Raw genomic sequence first — 20,499 nt, forward strand, 5'->3', positions numbered from 1 at the left:
TTTTATGTTTACTTTGCTTTTTGAGACAGGTTTTCTGTATATCTTTGTCCTGGAATAACTCTGTAGAGCATGCTGTCCTTGAAATCACAGAGATCTGCCTGTCTCTGCCTCCCAAATGCTGGGATTAAAGGTGTGTGTTACTATACCTTGAACTCACAGAGATCTGTCTGCTTCTGCCTACCAAGCTTTGTGATTAAAGACGTGGGCCACCACACCTTGAACTCACAGAGGTTTGCCTGCCTCTGTCTACCAAGTGTTGGTATTAAAGGTGTGTACCACCACAATAAAATACTCTCTTTCTTTCTTTTTTTATTTTAAGGACTTTAACCTTTTCTTTTCTCTCCCTAGCCTGCATATATACTCTGTAAACCATTTAGAGGTTTTCTTTGTCTTTGACTCTCTCTTTACTGTATACCTCTCTTTTTTTGACCACATGAGTCTTTAATTTGCTAAGTAATATGGAGAGGATTAAAGCCGTGGCTTTGATGGCTAGATCCAGCCCATTCCTTAGCTTTATGAGATTGCAGCCTCATGGCAGAGGTACTGGCTGTAGCCTTGTTTATTGCCACAACTCTGTGGTGTTTCAAGGTCCTTGTCAGCAAGCAAGCTGCAGCAGTTTGCTCATAAACCACACTCAAATGCTCCGTAGTTGGACCACCTACCTGAAAGAGTCATAGCTTGCCCTGGCAGGACGTCCCAGAAATCCAGCATTTTAAAACAGAGCAGCTTTATTCCTGCCACAGTTGAAAACCAAAAAGCATGCCATCAGCTTTTCATCAACATGTCTAAGTGTTTCGTGGCAGGATCTCTTAAAGACCTGCAGGGTTTTGCAGCTAAGGCTGAGTCAGGAAGCCTCCATTAAATGAGAGCATTTGTCTTTATCAAACAAAGCAGATCGAAGAAATTGCTGCTACCAAGAAGCCATGCTTTATTCTATTATTTTCTGTCTAGAATTACCTCCAAGCTCTTTCAGGTTTTATGTGGATGCAGTTGTCCAGTTGGACAGCATTTGAAACATATGGGGCCTGCTTGTTGGGGTTTCTCTCCTGCCCAGTTTCCACAGCTGGTATGTCCCAAAGAAGATCACATAGAGGTCTCTCTAAGTTATAAACTGATTGGCCCATTAGCTCAGGCTTTGTATTAGCTCTTATAACTTCTATTAGCCCATTGTGTCTTTTCTGAGTTAAGATCCTGGACATACTGGATGGCAAGGCTACTGGGTGTTCTTGTGTCTCAGCAAGGGCAGAGAAGTAGGAGTTACTGCCCAATTTACATTTTGCAGTTCCTACTCCTATGATCCTGCAGCCATTCTTTGCATTTTGAGAAAGGCTTTTAATCTGAGACAGTATCTTATTTTCATTCCTTATTTCCCATGTGCCTTAAATGACCCTTGGGAGAAATGAAAAAGAAGTTAATAAAATTCAGGCTTTGGTCATGGTAGCAAAAGTGAACTGAGTGGTATAGATGGCAACCATTAAGATGAGTTGTTAATTACATAGGGGAAGAATCTTAGTCTATTGCCCATTCAATCATGAAATAATGTCCATCAGTTTAAATATTAAAATAGAAGGTCTCAAATTCAGCTCAGCACTGGATAATGTTCATTGTACAGTAGAATAGATTGAGACTGAGATCTGGAAAGGTATCAGAATTATTTTATTTTTTCTTTTAAATTATCTTTTGGAAAGGTCAACATTTGTAACAGAATACATGGAAGTTACAGAATCAATCTAAAACCAGGGGTCAAAAAAAAAAATAACCCTGTCGATCCCATAAATCTTATATTTCCAAAATGTGTTTGGTAGATAGTAGAGGTGTCTGCACCCTAGTCATATTTCAGGAGTTTGAAGACCACAGGGCTCATGGAAACTTCCCAGTAAAATTATCTGTGCAAGTTCTAAGATGAGACTCGAGGTTCCTCAAGACATTAGCAGGTTGTGTCCAAGTTAGTTACTATGCGTTACCATGTCCCACAATTTTTGGAAGTGTTAGATATGTATGGTCTATTTACATGGAGAAGGCCTTACATTTGGACATCAAAGTCTGTATGAACAAAAGAAAGGGGAGTGAGCAAGAGAAGGGTGGATATGAAGAGTGAACGAATGACAGCCTGAGAGACACATGACTTCCCGGTCCATTAGGGTCCCCAGTGGTAGTACATGAAGGAGAACAAGGGAAGTCTCTGTGTAGGGCTCAGGCTACTAATGGACTCCTATTTTCCTTCCTGGATTGCTGCACCTCATTTTAGATTTCTATAGCAGCTTTACACGACAGAAAGTAAAGAAGAGAACAGTATGTACAAAATAGACTGTTTATTTCAAACAGCAATACACAGAGAGTCTGTGTGGAAAGGAGTACCTACAGTGGTCAGAGTCTAGAAGAGTTTGTTCAAGGTTTATACAACAATCCTCATCCAGGATTTTAGAAGTCCTATATTGAAGTTTATTTACCTGATTGAAAATCCTGCAGAAGAAATTGATTGTGCCCTTGACTATATGTCCATCACTCCAACAGCCCCTATCTGAGAGGAGAACTCTTTCTCAATGACTTATAGAGTTGGAATCCCCTGTCAGTCTCTAAGTACAATAAAAGTGAGAAAGAAGATAAATGTATTCCTAGGAAGCAGTGATTTTGATGATGGCTGTGTTGAGGTATCCCCTGGAGAATTTAGGGAGAAGTACCCAGTACTAGAGCTGAAGGGAAAAGAGTTATATTTCTGGGTTAGAAAGAAAAAGTTAATTATCATTCTGGATGTATTTAATAATGATCATGTGGATAGTCATACCAATGCTGAAACCTTTCTTATCCCAAGTTTGTATCCTTGGCCCATGTACTATCAATAGACAAGTATAGGAATCTGAGGGTATACTGTCTACTGTCTATGAGAGTTAGACACTTGTTGGGTGCAGCTGATCATTTGTTTTCTGGCCATCCAGACTCCCAAAATAATCACATAGAAATCTGTATTAATTACCATACTCTTTAGCCAATACCTTAAGCATATTTCTAGCTAGTCCTTACTTCTTAAATCAACACATTTCAATTAATCTGTGCCTACCACAAGGTAATGGCCTCCCAGAAAGTTTCCAATGTCTGTCTTTTCCAGATGCAGCTACATGGCATCCCTGACTCTGGCTATTCTTTTCTCTTCTATCTGTTTGGAATCCCCACCTTGCCCTATTCCGCTAAGCCACTGGCTGAAAAAGCTTTATTCATTGAACAATAAAAGCAGAACATAGACAGAAGTACTTACCACACAATTTCCCTTCTCTATTTAAATAAAATGTTAAACTTTAACATTGTAAAAATTTATATATATATATATAATTTTATATATATATATATCAAGAATTACAGTTATAAAATTGATCTTAAATTTGTATCAATGAACAAAGATCCACACCAATACAAATCTCTATTGCATACACTTTTTTAAATTTATCTGTTGTTTTAGCTTTTCTAGCATGAAAGCAAACTCACAAAGCATCTGAAGTTTTCTGGTATATGGAAAAAAATGATACTCAGCATGTTATGAATTAAAGATAGAAATAGCTTGAAATTAAAATTGAATTCAATTGAGTGAATTAAGATCACAAAGTTCTGTCTCTGTGTAGGAATTCTTAATTGTGTTCTGGGAGTTGTGAGAACATTTAAATAATTGCCAAAAAATGATATGGCTACTGGAAAGTTTTCATTGTTCATCCTTAGTGATTTCAAGAAAAGAGACCTGAATTTGTTCCCTGAAGAGTGATCACAAAATACATAGCACATAATTCCTTTTCAGTAGGCTCCATATAAGTTGAGATACATTAATTCTGATAGAGAACATATGTAGGCATGAGAAGACTACAAGATGAACAAGTTGTACTCTCCTGGAGATGATAGCAGTTCTTCTTCTGCACAGTTTTGTAGCATTACCGCTTTGAATATCTCATTGCAAAGGTATAAGATATATCAAATTAGATCAGCAATACAGAGAACCATCTACCCCCCTAAGTCCTAGAATTTATTGCTATAGGAAGGGAATGACATAGAAAAAGCAAATGCACAACTTGAGTTTTGCTTTTGGTAAAGAAAAATAGAAACTCCATGAGCTGGAAAGCAGAAATTTGACTTTATTGTGTTTAGGTTTCTGATAAAATGTTCATCAAAGACAATTCAGTAACAAATTGCTAGAATTACAGAAAAGTTTTAGCAAGCAAAGATCTAATCTCTCAGAGCCTGCTATGTGCTCTCAATGGATATGAGACCTAACAGATGAAAACAAATAATTTTGTAAGCGGTTGAGGCAGTGTATCTGAGAATCATGACCACCTAACTCCCTTTGTATACCGGGTACATAAACTGAGGCAGTAAAAGGCTAATCAGTCCTTGATGTCTAATATGAGCCATGAGAAATAATGCTTCATCAGTGGAAAAGTCCCTATGGATATTAAAGACTGGAGGACAGAATAAATGGGGAGAGAACTCCTGAACGCTTAAGTATGAGAAAAGAAATGATTGACTTCCAGTTGACTGAGATATCACAGTGTTTACTACTGACTTCAGGAATGCATTGAAATGACCAAGAATCCTGAGGATGGTATAGAGATTTAGTAGTTTTGCTGAGTATTTGATGGGCTCACATCTTTGTAAACTTAAAAAGTCCTTGGTTTCCAAAGTGACTGTATAAATTTGCACTCCCAGAAGCAGTGGAGAAGTGTTCTCCTTACTCCACATCCTTTTCAACATAGGCTGTCATTAGTATTTTTGATCTTAGCCATTCTGACATGTGTAACATGGTATCTCAGAGTTGCCTTGATATGCATTTCCATTCTGCCTAAGGAGGTTGAATTTTTTAAGTATATTTTGGCCATTTGAAATTATTCTGTGGAGAATTCTCTGTTTTAACCTGTATCCCATTTATAACTGGGTAATTTGGTATTTTGATGTCAAGCTTCTTGAATTCTTTGTATATTATGATCAGCCCTCTGGTAAATATGGGCTTAGTCAAAATCTTTTCCCATTGTGTACTCTCCTATTTTGTTTTACTTTTCCCTCAGAGAAGCCTTTCAGTTTTAGGATGTCCCACTTATTAATTGTTGATCACAGTGTCTGTGCTACTCTTGTCATATTCAGGACATTGTCCTGATTCAATGCATTCATGGCTACATCCTGTCTCATAGTATATACTCACTCAAAAATGGATGTTCAGTATAAAGTGAAGGATAACCAGGCTAGAATCCACAGACTCAGACAGGCTGAATAACAATGGGGGCCCACAGAGAGATACATGGATTTTCCCTAGGAGGGGGAAATAGAAGAGATCTTCTCAGTAAACTGGGGGCGATGGGGATGGAGTTATGGGAATATAAGGATTCAGGTTGAGTGGGTTTGGAGTGGGATGAATGGAGAAAGTAATGATAGAGATACCTTGAATGCAGAGAATTTTGTGGTTAGGTAGAAACCTGATGCCAGCAAAACTCCCTAGGAATCCATCAGAATGATCCAAGCTAAGAGTTCTAGCAATAACGGAGAGGGTGCCTATACTTGTCTCTTGTAATCAGATTGGTGACTATCCTAATTGTCATCAGAGTGCATTATTCAATAACAGTTGGAAGTAGATGCAGACATCCACAGCCAAGCACCAGGCCAAACTACAGAAGCCATGTTGAAGAGAGATTTGAAAAAATTGTATGAGTCAGGGCTCAAGGTCAAGACAGGGGAACCCAAAGAGACAGTGTACCTGAGCTCACGGGACTTCATGAATTCTGGATTGATGGCTACAGAAGCCGCATGGGACAGAACTAGGCTTTCTGCATGTGTGTGACATTTGTGCAAACTGGTCTGTTTGTGGGATCAGGACCTGTTCCTTCTGCTTGAGCTGGTTTGAGGGAAACGGATCCCTAACTTTGCTTGCCTTGCCAAATCTTGAGTCTTGGTCCTGCCTCAACTTGTTATGCCATGCTTTGTTGACTCTCATGGAGGCTTGTCCTTTTGAAAGGAGATAGTTCAGGGAAGCTAGAATAGAGGTGGTGGAGGAGATGAGTACAGTAGAGGGAGGGGAAAGTGGTCTGTATATTCCAGTTTCACAGAAAGCATCTAACATAAATCAATATAGGTGAAGACAAGCAAATCTATCCCTGGTCAGTGCAAATTAGACTCATCAATATTTTATGTTTTTCTGTGAATAGAAATACTTTGGGTTTGGATTGTTTGCATAGTTAGAACCTCTACCTTCTTTCAGGTATCCTGGGTGGCAGGTAGTATTTGGTGTTAAGGTCAGAGGATGAAACAGAACCACTGTGACAGTCCAGAAAATCAACCTAACTAATACTGTAGCACTAGAGTACATGCTATCATTGGACTTTTAACATGGGTAGAGTAGAATAGAATGAGTCAGGTTCACCAACAAAATTATTAGTGTTGAAATGAAGGAGTTAGCTGTATAAGAGTTAGTGCTTCCTTTCCATGATGCAGTACCCCATAGTCATATATAGAAGAAATAATTGGGGCTGATAGAATGATTCTATGTTAAACATTGATTGTTATTTGATTTAATATCTTCTTGGTTTTGAAAACTTGTCATATCTTGACACTTGCTCAGAAAAGATGACACTTGGTGTCCCAAGTGCTTTACCATGGTTGTTTTTAAAGTCATACTACTAAATATAGTGCAGTGTGTCTCAGAAATTTGCATTATTGATTACATAGAATGAATATCCTTGTGGTCCTCTGATTGTTTTCAAAGGATTTCTCTTCCCTTTAAGGTAACATGTTTTTGGGTCAGAAGTTGGCTCAATCAGTAGAATACATACTTTGAAATTATTAACATCTGAGTTTATTTCTAGAACACACAGGTAATCATCCAGAAATATTATTTTGGGAATGCAATCCCAGGACATCATTGGCATTGACAGATCTCTGAGTTTTTGGTATACCCAAACTAGATTATTTGGTGAATTTTAGTGATTGCAACCTTCACAAGTGAATCTAACATAGGAGATTTTTGAGTCAAAATAGTATTTTTTGAATATAATAGCAAAGTTGTACATATTAGCTCCAAGCAGATAAAACTGCATGTACATGATTTGTATCATGTCAAGCTAGCCACAATCTCAGGATGGCTGTTACAGGAAGGAATGAAGTCTTACTCCTATTTTAGTAGTCATTGGCATTTGATGAACTGCTGCTGAAGGATGAATTTATTTCTTCAGTAATATTTGATTGAAGAAAATACACAGCTTCCAGAAGAGTTCCACACATACATGAAAACACAGGCAGCCCTAAATAAACTCAAGTTTCTATTAAGAAATGAGGGATCCTAAGCACAAATAAAGAGGCATTGGATACCATCCAGATACATGTGCTACTATTGCACAGTTAAGGATATTGTGTCATGCTGTTTATGATGTGCTTCATAGCCATCTTAGTCATTTAGGACTTGAGATTGTCTTTCTCCTTCAGAAGCTTGCACAATCATAATTAATGTATCTACAAAACACATCCACTGCTCATGGTATATTGCAGAGAAGTGGACAGAAAAGTTGTGACGAGCCAGATGATCAGGAAGTATGCTGTGATATTGTGTGCCTCAGTAATATCAGAAGCTTCACTTATAAACACTCCAAAGTAAGACTATACAAAAATGAGATGATTAGGGATGACAGTAATGAATGTGGTAAACTGAACAAAAAAGTCCACTAAGTCTCAATTGAACACAAACAACTATAGCCGATTTAGAAAGGTAGAAATGGAAGATGTGGGGTTTTGCAGAAAAGAGCACACCAATTATTTGTTTCCTACCAAAAGTCAGCTTTGAGAACAATCATGCAGTTAGCATTAGATTTATTGATCACTTTATATTTAATAATATATATGTGTATACATATATGCATTCAAAAACAATTAGTGAAAAAGAGGCTAAGAATTTGAAGAAAAATATGAAGTGGTATAAGGGAGGGTTTGAAGACGGGAAGGAATATATGTTGTAATTAAATTATAACCACAAAATTAAAAATAAGGAAGTAGCCACAAACACTTGCATATGCACACAGACACACACATTAAGTACAAGCACTCACAGATACACACACAAACCCATACACACACAAAGAAGAGGAAGAATTCTTTAAGTTATGGCACCATAGTGGTGTCAGAGAAGGGAAGGATTTTAGGTTGTGTTATGAATGATGGGCTTTAGAAACAAATTATATTTACATATTCATATTGAATAAGACATTCTAAAAAAATGAAACAAACAGAGAAAACAGTTGAGTTTGTTTTAGATGTTTTTGTTATGCACACTTGTGTTCATTTCTCACTTCATAACTGCATGTGGACATACACACACACACACACCTAGACACATATATACACATACATGTTGAGATATTTTGAAAGTTGATTTTTTCATAAAACATCTTCAATTATTTCTTGACCATTATGAAAGTTCAAGACCCCATGCTCACAGGGTACATTGCTTGATCTGGGGTAGATCTCACCATTTCTTTCTTTAATCATCGTTTTGTAGGTCACTCTCATAGTTCCAATTCCATGTGATAGCTCGTGTGTACCTTAATAGCAATTATGAAAATTGAGATAGGCAGATAGCGAGTAATCAGCAGCAAGCTGCACTTGACTGCCCAGAATCACAGAAGGGCTTATACAGAAATGCAGACTTTCTTATAGGAAGCCAGGATCTTTTCCCAAGGAGCCAGGTAAAGGCTCATGCTCCAGGCACCTCTGATTGTTTTCCTCTCATCAATTACAGCCAGATTTCCTGATAAATTACATTTTTCCTGTCTTTGTAGTTTCAGTTTCCCTGTTTCTGTGGTAACATACAGGGAGGGGGAGAGAGACATGCAAATGCAGCTCAGAAGGAAATCTCCATAGTTACAGCAGGTCCTTGAATTCCATTGCTAGCCTTGAGATCAGTCTCTTGATTGGCCCAAATCCTTTCTCTAGATGATATCACACGCTAAGCCAATCAGAGGCAACCGGAGGTAATATTCATCCCTTCACAAAGGGATTTTGTCAGTCAGGCTCCTGGCTGGAGACCAGCTCACAGCTGGTTCCTGGTTCTAGCCAGGACCTGACTATAACCTACTAGTCAGAGAAGGAGGATTGCTCCTGAAACCTGCCAGGAAACAGAGACAATTGACATTCAGCACAGGCAGATTCTTTCTAAGATTTCCCACATGCTGCCTGAGTCACCTGCTACTTTCTTCTGTGCAGGAAATGTGTTCTTGCTTCCTCTTTTTTTTTTATTGAGAAAAGGAAAAAGAAAAAGAAAAAAGTTTCCGCCTCCCCAAAGTCTCCCATTTCCCTCCCCTTCCTCCCACCCTTCTCCCCCTACCCCCACTCCTCTCCCCCTCCCTCTCCAGTCCAAAGAGCAGTCAGGTTTCCCTGCCCTGTGGAACGTTCAAGGTCCGCCCCCCTCCATCCATGGTCTAGAAAGGTGAACATCCAAACTGGCTAGGCTCCCACAAATTCAGAACATGTAGTAGGATCAAAACCCCGAGCCATTGTCTTTGGCTTCTCATCATCCCTCATTGGTCGCCATGCTCAGAGAGTCCAGTTTTATCCCATGCTTTTTCAGTCATAGTCCAGCTGGCCTTGGTGAGCTCCCAATAGATCAGCCCCACTGTCTCAGTGGGTGGGTGCACCCCTCGTGGTCCTGACTTCCTTGCTCATCTTCTCCCTCCTTCCACTCCTCATTGGGAGTGCTAAAGAAAAGCAGAAGAAGCACACTGATGCAAAGACACTTATGTTCATGCAGTCATAAATGCTACAAAAACAAAAATAATATGGGATTCCCCTCTGTATGCTTTGAATACCAGTAGTTAATAAAGAAACTGGTTTTGCCTGATAAGGTAGAACAGAGTTAGTGGGGAAAACTGAACTGGGAGTAAGGAGGCTGAGTTAGAAAGAAGTCATGGAGCTGCTGATGGAGATTGACACACTGAAACTTTGCTAGTAGGACGTGATCTCGTGGTGATGCACAGATTAATGGAGATGGGTTAAATTAAGATGTAGGAGTGAGCCAATAAGAAACTAGAGCTACTTTCGTATAACAAAAATTTGCTAAGTCATATGTTAACTTAAGTGAATATCCATGTATCTGCATGCCTCTTAGATTTCTGTAGTCTGTCTCAGTGTTCTTCAGATTTTACTTCCATGTAGTTTTAAATATTTTGATTTTATGGCTTTAGTTTTGGATCTACAGCTACATTGGAGAAATTTCTGTTTATGGAATTTTCTTGTTTAGTTAAGGCATTCTATTAAGGATACAGCTGTAATTTATATATCGTGGACAATAGATTCTCATCACGTGTTTGATTTGAAAATATTTTATTCCATTGTTTGTTCCATCTAACTGTCTTTCCTATTGATGCTTTTGTTCTTGTCTCTGTGAGATTTTTTTTTTGGTTAGTTGCTATTTTATTGTAGCCCTTTTGGCATTGGTAACCCTCTGATGGGATAATTTTGGGACGGTGAACTGAATCAGAAATGTGATAAGGAGATGTAGGTGGTGAGTATTTTTTGTCATAAGGTATTGCTGTGCAAAATGATATTACCTATATGCTGGCTTTCCTCTCCAACATCTTTCAAAGATTGCTCCACAAAATGACACTTGTGCTTATAGAGCATGTCACCTACTTCAGGGTATACATCATTTTTATTATGTCCTCTGCAGTGATTCTGGATTTATGTAACTAGGATAGACACAGGAAATGAAAGGACAGACATTCAGACACATATATTGAAGGCATGGGAGTCCACAAGCTGTGCTTGCTTTGGTGAAGGTAATTCACTGTGACTGGATTGTCAGTGCACATATTGTACACATCTGGATCCAGGAGGTGTGTTTCCTGTATATGGCTGAGAGAATCAGGTTTATGGTATATGACAGAAAAAGGAAACAGATGTGCCTAGTACTGATAATAGTTTTCTGTGGGTTAGCATTTCAGGCTGTACTTACCATTTAGGATGAAGGCAACTAGGAGGATAGATTGTTATCCCACTGAGTCTTACCTGCATAAGCTTTTGACAATCACATGAGTCTGAGGCATTGAGGAACTAGCCATGGCTATATCCATTCAAAAATTGTATTCTTTCAGTATTTCATCATATCTCCACAATTTTTTTACAATATACTTTGCAGTGTATAAGGTTTTGAATGTATAGATATTTTATTGTATTTTTCAATAGTAAAATCAGGAGCTGAAGGAGCCAATAGTCTTTCTAGTTTGGAAGATAGGGGGCAGATTCTCATTAGGCACATAGAGTAAAGTTTACTATTGAAAGACATTCTGCTAAACCCTTTTTTAACACAAGGTCTCTTACAGTAGACGGTTCATGGTAGGATACCTGGGAGAAGGGAAATATTGTTCCAATTTAACTTTCTTTAACCTCTGGAATGGAGGAAGACTTGAAAGTAATTTTTAAGTTTGTTGAAGTACTGAAAAAAAGTGATGCAAATAATGTTCTGAGTTCAAATTTGAGTGGAGACAGTTGAGTTGTTCACAGGGAAAGTGTGGTCTCTGCTTCAGAACCTTTCCTTTCATGATGGATCCCCTGAGTATTTTTACTTTTTTGTCTAAATTCACAAGGGTACTGAGATATTTTCCTTGTTCTTCCTGAAGATAACAAGTAGAGGCGTGTTCATATATTAAAACTGTATGACCACAGTCCCTGAAAATAATTGAGAACTTATATCTTCAGTTTCCTTTTGGCTTTAAAAGGAGTGAGATTTTGAAATTGAGAAAAGCAAAATTATATAGCAGTATCAGGGTGTCTTTACCTATACTCTGTAAGATGAAAGCTATAAACTTTCAGGTAATCCTTTTATATATGTCCCCCTTCTCTATTTCAGACACTGTGACAACAAGACTCTCCTTTATTGTATCCTTATACATTGGGATCAGTTTTATGGCTATTGAAGCAAATCAAATAGTTTGTGTAGTGGGAGGCTACTCTTTATCTTGTAAAACTATAACCACCTATTCTTAAACACCATTAATGACTCCAGAATGATACAATATTACTTCAGTAAACAGGAAGTGCATTGTAGGCAACTTCCAAAACTAGAATTGACAGAGACATGTCACTGTCTGTAATTCTGATATGTTGGGGCATCCATCTTCACCCTACAGGTACATAGTACCTGGCAGACTTTTCCATGAAGCAGAAAATTTGACGATCTCTTATGTCTTGTACTGGCAAATTTCATCAGTTGCTTTCTTCTGTCCTGGAAAATGTCTGGGTGTTTTCTCATGAAGCAGGAGCCCTGAAGGACTGTCTCACATTGTTTAGAAAACATTAGCAGTCATTTTTCTGTAGGTTCTGCATGTCCAGTTCATACAGTATACCGTCAAGCAGTCCAGGCAAGAGAAGGTTCTTGCACAAAGGTGCACCATTCTGTAGTAGGAGGCAGCTCGTTCATTGCATGCCCACCTGGACCCAAAATAATCACACAGAAACTATATTAACTGATGTACTCTTTGGCTAATAGCTTAAGTGTATTTCTATCTAGTTTAAACCTTAAGCTTACCTATTTCTATTATTTTTTACTTTACCACAAGACTCATGGTTTACTGGTAAGGTTCCAATGGGTGTCTTTCTCCTTTGGTGGCAATATTGTGTCTCTTGACTCTGGCTACTCTCTCTGAATTTCTCTGAATTTTCTGCCTGGCTTTACTCTGTTAAGCCATTGGCCAAGAACAATTTCTTTATTAACCAATTTTAATAAGACAAACTGCCAGCAGAGAGAGGAAAATCCCATATCAAATTTGACCATTTATTACCCCTTGAGTCTCAAGTGATATAAAATGAGGATGTACAATGGGTATCATTCTCTAATTTACAGGGCCATATGAGCCAAGAAAGATACTTGTCCATCCACAGTGAAGTTCCCAGGGAAATCAGAACATAGTAGACTTTAGAAGTAGATCAAGTATATCTGAGAGAACTAAGAATAAGAAAGTCTATGTTTGAAGCCCAAGTAATTAGGCTAATAGTCTTGTGTTCACAGCAAGAGCTTTGAGCTTCTCATAGACATTTAATATATTTGCTGATACCTTTATTTCACTGGATCTTTAAAATACTGAAAGTTCTTGGAAGATTTAAGTGACATATTCCAGTTTTAAATAATGCTTCTGAAGGGATATTATATGTTGGAGGAGAGATAAAAAAGAGGAAGTGATCTTGTAAAATAGTAAAAAAAGTATTCAAATTTGTGTTGAGGCAGAAGACCTACAGAAAAATATTAAAACAAAGTATAATTCTGGGAGGCTTTACAGCCTCATTAGACCTTCATAGATAGAATCTTTGATAAAGTAATATAAGTGAAGAAAATCAAGCCTACCATTGATGTGGATAAATATTCTTCAAGATTAGTGAGGTTTTTTTTTCCTTTTTTTTCTGTGAAAGGGTACGCAGGAGAGGGGATGATTTGCACAGTCTTAAATTCTACAAGTTGCTGCATATGTTACATGGAAAGGTAATACCTGCCACCACCATCAAAGTGCCGAGCCTCAGCCTTTCTGATGACCCAGGTCATACACAAACATATGTAATGTTTCTAATGCTCGTATATTTTTATAGTTAGGGATAATATGTTAGTGAGAAAAAAGTCTTACTGTGACCATTCTTATATACTCATACATGTTTTGCATAAACATCTCCTATCAGCCCCTTTGAATAGCCCCATTATCATAACAACCTGTGGTGAGGCTCTTATACTATAGAATAGAAAATTCTAGAGAATACTGTGGATTTCTGAAAGAGCATTTTAGTAACGAACCATATTATGTATACAGATTGACAGTGTGGGGTGATGGTAGACAAAATGATAGGAAAGCCTTTCACAAAGTTGAATTTGAGTGTGACAATTTGTATTTTATTTTATGTTCTTTAATTTTCCATAATTTAATCACAGTGTTATATTTGCTGATTCAGTGAGTATAAATGTAAAATAATAGAAATGGGTGAGTTATATTAAGATGTAAGTGCTATATCTAGGAATACCCTAGAATAATTGTCCAAGGCCCATTGACATTAATATGGTTTTGTGTAATTATTTCAGGTATGGGAAGCCAGGAATGAACAAGCAATCTCTGTTTACATTTTTCATTGATGTGAGCAATCATGCTTCCATAGTAATATGTTATTCTTCTCTTCTGTAAAAAGGAATGCTGGGAAGAGGATGATGTGCAAAGTCCAGGCTTTCAACAGCAGTCGTGTATTTGAATGGAGAGGCAACAGCTTCTACTACAATGCCAATGCATGGGCTCTCTGATGAATCATGTCATGCTAAACAGTGTTTATTGCACTTTTTGTAGTGTATTTTTTATATAAGGATGATCTGTTTGGAAAAAAAGACACTCTTAACTTGTTTCTTATGAAATAATTCATAGGGTTGCTTAAAACTATCCCAGCATGTCCTTTTAGAGACTCCATTATTATAACAATGAGCAGTGCAATTATTGTGAATTAGAAAGTTATAGGTGTGGGTCTTTCGGAAGTTCTAAAGAAATGCTGTCGCATCAAACAATGAGGTCAGTACAAAGCATGCACTGTGTGCAGGCAGAAGACATGATGATGGAAAACTTTTCATGCAGAGGGGTCTGTAATAGAGAACATATGGTTTACTCGATTTTCCTCATTTAATCATGATATTATACTTACTGATAAGGTGTATATATACGTATATATGTATATATGTATATATGTATATATATATATATACATACAAGAATTGAAGGGTTATAAATTTATTCTGGCTGGACAGTGATGTCTCACTCCATTAATTCCAACACTTGAGAGGCAGAGGTATTGCAGATCTGTGATTTCTAGGCTAGTATGGTCATCAAAATGAGTTACATAACAGCCAAGGCTACACAGAAAAATCCTGTCTGGCAATTTCTCCCGCACAAAAAAAATATGAACAAAAACCAATGAAGAATTTATTATGTCATATTTTATTAATGTTAATATCATTGTTAGGCAAAGTGCAGAGTTGATGATGGAATCATATATTTGTGACAAAAGAATGAACATTAGAAAATAGTACTAGTAGTTTATCCACACCTGTTTACTGGAATGCTCACTTCATTCAGACCTCAAATTATACCCAGAATCAGGCGGTCTTACCATTTCCTTCCCTTATTCTCCACATGAGATGACTTTAATAATGAGTGAATAGACAGACCTTCATTGTATCCATTCTGTTGCCATGGTCTTTGCTTATATAGTGGAACTTAATGCATTTTCTCTGTTGTGAATTTATTTCCTGTGAATTAAAGCATTTGCTTTGGGGAGAATGTTTCCTGGACTAAGGGCATTTCATTCACTTAAATAGAATCTCATGAACTTAACTGTTTGAAAGGGCTTTTTAAAATTGCCTATTAATAAACGTAGAAATGATTGTTGTGGTACTTGGGTCTGTTCAGTGGAGATGCCGGCTGTTATTGCAGAGAAGATCTTGCCGTGTAGCTGCCCCAAGTAATTGCCATTGCTGGGTTGAGATTTTCCTAGATTCATGTGCCTGAATTCCATCTGTAACCCCGGTAAGAACAGATAGTCACAAAGTAGAATCCAAAAACAATTTTCTTTTAATTTTATTGATGCCATTACCTGGATGAATGAACCTTTCTTCATGTCTTACTAGAGAAAGATAAATAGCAGAAAAGTATGTCAAGGAACACTTATTTGTATATTTTTGAAAATTATTTAACGTTTGAAGTTATAATATTATTACATAATTTTACCATATGCATTCTTTATGTATACCCACCTATACATCCCTTCTTGCTCGCATTCAAATGCATTTCCTTTAAAAACAGTCCCTTGATGCTTCATATGCATAGTTGTATCAATGTACACACAAATTTCTTAGTAACAAAATACATCCTGTTTGGCCAGTCTACTGTTACTTTTTTATATTTTTAGGTCTGACTATTAAGTAATCAAAACCTTTTGTGAGTGTGCTTCCCTTGTTAAAAAGATTTTTTTTTTCAAATCTTCTGAATGAGGTGGATTTTCTCCCTTATTCTTTGCTTTATCTCATATGAAAGAAAAGATTTGTCTTTTGAGCATTGCTGTTGACACTTTCTTGTCTAAATTCATGGGAAACTCTAGATGGCACCAGTGTACCTCACGGTTCATAACTATATTCTATGTTAGCTGATTGATACCAGGCCTCCTCTTATTCTTCCCTTAGGAAATATTTATTTCTCCAGCATCTTTTGCTAGGAAAAGTAACTGTGGGAACACATCAAGTTAGACTCATCACAGAGAGAGGGCATAGAAGACATTTATTTCTCAATAAAATCTATGGCTGAACCCCTTAGAAAGTGTTGCTTTTACTAAAGCTCTAGAGAATAATTGTAAGACATCTGATATTTGTATCTTTTTAAAATTAAACCTACATTTTGGTATATGATCTGCTTCTTTAAGTATATTTAAAAATTTTTGAAACTATAATTACATCCCTTTTCCCTTTTATTCTTTTCAAATCTTCCCATATAGCCTTCATTGTCCACTTTTAGATTCATGGCTTCTTTTTTATTGTTTGTTCTTACACACACAGACACATACACACAAACTTATATGTCCCTAAATAAATAAATAAATACAAAAATCACTTATATGTGTTTATATAAGCGAAAACTCACATTTTACTATGTTATCCAATTATGACAGAACATTGGGAAAATTTTGTATCCAGTATATCTTTTGGCAGTTTTTAAGATGAGTTAAATTATTAGCAGAAAAGAACATTTTTGAGCCCTTAATTTATCTCAGATACGTTTGTATTTATAATCATGTGTCTGTGTGTTGTGTCATATCTCAGCGCATCTGAAAACAGGAAGTGTGAGTGAAATGCTCTTATATTGTTCTTATTCTCAGGACGGTTTCATCAGTACTGGATTTCTTGTGGTTCTATACAAACTTTAGAAAAACGTTGAACATTTTGCAGGAAAAGAATGGCATAAATGGAGGTCTATATGCCCACTGTATGTATATCTACATTGCCTGTGAATATTGCAGTAATAATACTATTGAAACTACTTGCCTGGTATTTTGAACTTTATAAATCTTTTGTAGATCTGACTGATCCTATGAATATGATTTTTCTATTTAAGTGTACAGTTGCTCGATATTTATTCCTAAACATTTTCCTGTTTATTTTATGATCCTCATGTAGGGTCTTACAAGCTTGCTCATGATAATCTCCGACTCAGGCACTAAGGAAGTGCTTCTCCCCAACTTCTGAGAAGATTCCACTGAAGACTCACTCACCACACCTAGCTGGTAGTATTGTAAGTCTTGTTTTATTTTTCCCTTTTCTTTAATATTACATTTCTTGCATGTAATATTTTATACTTTCTAACCAATTAACTAATTCAATGTGATGTTTAAAAATATTTGAGTCTCTTGATTTACCTTTCTTTTTTACTTAAATATGTCAGGACCTGTTTTGGATTTTGACTTTTTACTTCATTTTTGACTATTATTATTTAGTAGTTGCTGACTTACTTGGTATCACTTTTTTATTTATGATACCTAAGAGACATCATACTGGAACACTGAGCTAGCAGACTGAAGAGTTTTAAGAGACAGGTGGAGATGTAGACATGGAATTTGCACATTGCCTTTTCTTATTCTAGGTCTTCCTCAACACCTTAACTCATTGGCAATTATTGTCGCAGAAAGTCCCATATTTTGTGTCATCATGCCTTTTTGAGTATAAAATTCATTCCATAAAATACATATTTTTGTTAATTGTAATATTTTTAAGTCATTTCTGCCTCCATATTACCATTTTTTATTAATGCTACAATAATTAATTTATAATGAATTGCTAGATTCACTAAGTTTAGTAACCAGATATGTATTGGAATGTGGGAAATTTCTATGTACTTTAAGTGTTGTTGAGTGAGGAACTTAATTTTCATATTGTATCCACTTGTCCCAATGGTTTTGAAATGGACTGTGTCATCTGCAAATATCAGAAGTTTTTGAAATTCACTGATACTTTAGACACACACACACACACAATCCCATTATAATATCACAATTGGTATACCAGTTTAAAGGGCTGGTAGTCTCTAGGATCCGTGTGGCAGAATCTGTGTCAATGAAAATAAGCTGAAATTGGAAGGAGGAAGATCTCCATTGTTGACCTTGCCTCTACAATTTTACACATATAGCAGAACACTTATACATATATATACATAAACACAAATGTATTTAGGTGTTCATTTTGTAGCACCTGATTCCATTTCACTAGTCTAGATTTAACTATATACCATATCCAAGTGACTTCATGATAACTAATTTGTCCTAATGTTTAAAATATGAGTGAAAAATTCTAGTTCCCTCTCTTTGCTCTTCTAACTCAATATTGTGCCAATGTTGGCTATTTTGTGGCAGTTCCTTAGGAAGCATAATGAATTTGACCATAGACCATAAGGTAATATATCTTCATCACTGCGGCTGAGATACTTTTAGTATCTAAATAGCTTTGAAAATTATTGGCTTCTAAAGTCAATGAATTGCTATATTTAAAATAAAATGCATATTATTAATAATCTTAAACTATCTTTATCTATTTCAGAGTACTTACATCTATTTTTCCACATTTTGTACTTTTACTTCCATCATTTATTTCTCATACAACTTCTGACTGTGCTGTTCAGTAAGATTCCAATTCAAGCCATGCTTCCTCTTTGCATCTCAAGAAGTTGACACTGGAGGAGACCCCTTCCCTGAGTTTATGGTATAAAAGAACCACTTACTTCCTGATTTAATTTTGAATCGTTGATTACTCATGGATTAGACTGAATTCTGTCTTTCTTTTATTTTGGAATTTCCTGGTTATTTGAGGAAATATTGAAATTTAGAATAAAGATCAAGTCCAACTTCACTCTCATCCTTTCCACACTCAATTTGTTGAATTTAGTCTTTTGTACAAGTGTTCCTGGGTCACAGCATTTGTAAATGACAGTTTAGGAGATACTGAGAGCAGAGGAATTGACATTTGTTTCTGTTGTTTTAGATATTTAGAATTTGGGAGCAAACTCTAAAATCTTCTAGCTGCAGGATGATTCACCCCCTGTAATGTGAAGAACGAATGAATGTAGAGTAATTCTTCTTCCATGTAGATAAGGTGGAGTGTTTCCTGGCCTATTTCTCTGGCCAACATTGCTGGAGCTGGTCAGGCCTACACAGCCAGAGACAGGAACAGCAGACTTGTGACAGATCTTATTTTTCATTACATCCCAATCCTGTAATGAGGCTAGTGTATGATTTATTCTGGCAGGTGTACCTCTTATCCTAGATAAAGAGCACAGGTGATCTTTGTGATGCCCAAGTTTATTTTCAAATTTAACCCATTTTATTCATGTATTCAATTATTTGGGTTTTTAAGACAGCTTTGGAGCCTGTCTTGGAATTAGCTTTTGTAGCCCAGGCTGGCCTCGAATTTACAGAGATTCGCCTGCCTCTGCCTCCCGAGTTCTAGGATTAAAGGCGTGCGCCACCACTTTCCAGCACATGTGTTCAATTTTTATAACCAGTTGCATATGTATTTGAAATATTATCTAGCATTAAATAAGCTTTGAAGTTATTTTATATTTCTTTAGAGTTTCTTTATTTCCTTTAAATTTTACATCATAAACAGATGAGTATAAAAAAATGTGTGATATCAGATGAGATCGGGCGCATTCAGGGTGGTATGGCCATAGACCATATTTAGCCCCTTAACAGGCAAAAAAATTCAAAAAAAAACCACAGCAATATACATAAACCAGATCTCTGTTTATATTCCATCTGTAGGTGGTTTATTTTTCTTACCTTATTACTTTTGCTACAAGTTTAATATTTATCTTATTATCTTTACTACTTTACTCTATTAGTGTAAATAATAATAGAGTACTCTGTACTCTTTTATATTGCATTTACTGTCGCTTTACTTTTTTCATCACTCTCCCAAGCCTACATACATTTATCTGACACTGTGAATCATTTAGACTTCTTTTATGTATGAATATGTCCTATTGTGTACCTGTAATCTTTTTCTGCCATACAGAGCTTTTAAAATTGTAAACAGTTTCACTACAGCAGCTGGTTGTGCTGGCTCCTCCTCTCTCAACATTTCCAAATGGCAGAGGTACCATTACCACCAGCTCTGGTACCACCAGCTAGGAGCTGTACTCACCACTGTAACTCTGAAGGAACATGCAGCACATAAACCCCTTTTTTTCTGAGTAATAGCTAAATATGCCATATAGTACACTACATGGCCTGGTAACATCTCTGTATGGTGGCAGGAATCTGCCATGCTCTCCTGCTTGTGCATGCCTAGTAGACCTGATTCTGCTACCTACCTAGGGAGAAACTGCAGAGCCATTAGCATGGTCTCAGCTACTTTCCTCAAGATACCATGTGGGCACACAAGTATCCAGGCCCACAAACGCCATTCCAGTGCTCAGCTACCTGAAAGAGACAGAG

General features: G+C 36.8%; 1 long non-coding RNA gene across 3 annotated transcripts in view; it reads left to right on the top strand.

Moving 5' to 3' along the window:
• Positions 1–20,499, top strand: part of LOC101981174 — a 274,159-nt gene that overhangs the window by 20,093 nt on the left and 233,567 nt on the right. For all 3 annotated transcript variants that reach the window (XR_003376706.1, XR_003376705.1, XR_001229499.2), the window contains exons 4-5: positions 17,192–17,306; positions 18,605–18,766. This is a non-coding gene — a long non-coding RNA (uncharacterized LOC101981174). The remainder of the gene's footprint in view (positions 1–17,191; positions 17,307–18,604; positions 18,767–20,499) is intronic.

Source organism: Microtus ochrogaster, unplaced genomic scaffold, assembly GCF_000317375.1.
Source record: "Microtus ochrogaster isolate Prairie Vole_2 unplaced genomic scaffold, MicOch1.0 UNK94, whole genome shotgun sequence".
NCBI classification, from domain to species: domain Eukaryota; kingdom Metazoa; phylum Chordata; class Mammalia; order Rodentia; family Cricetidae; genus Microtus; species Microtus ochrogaster.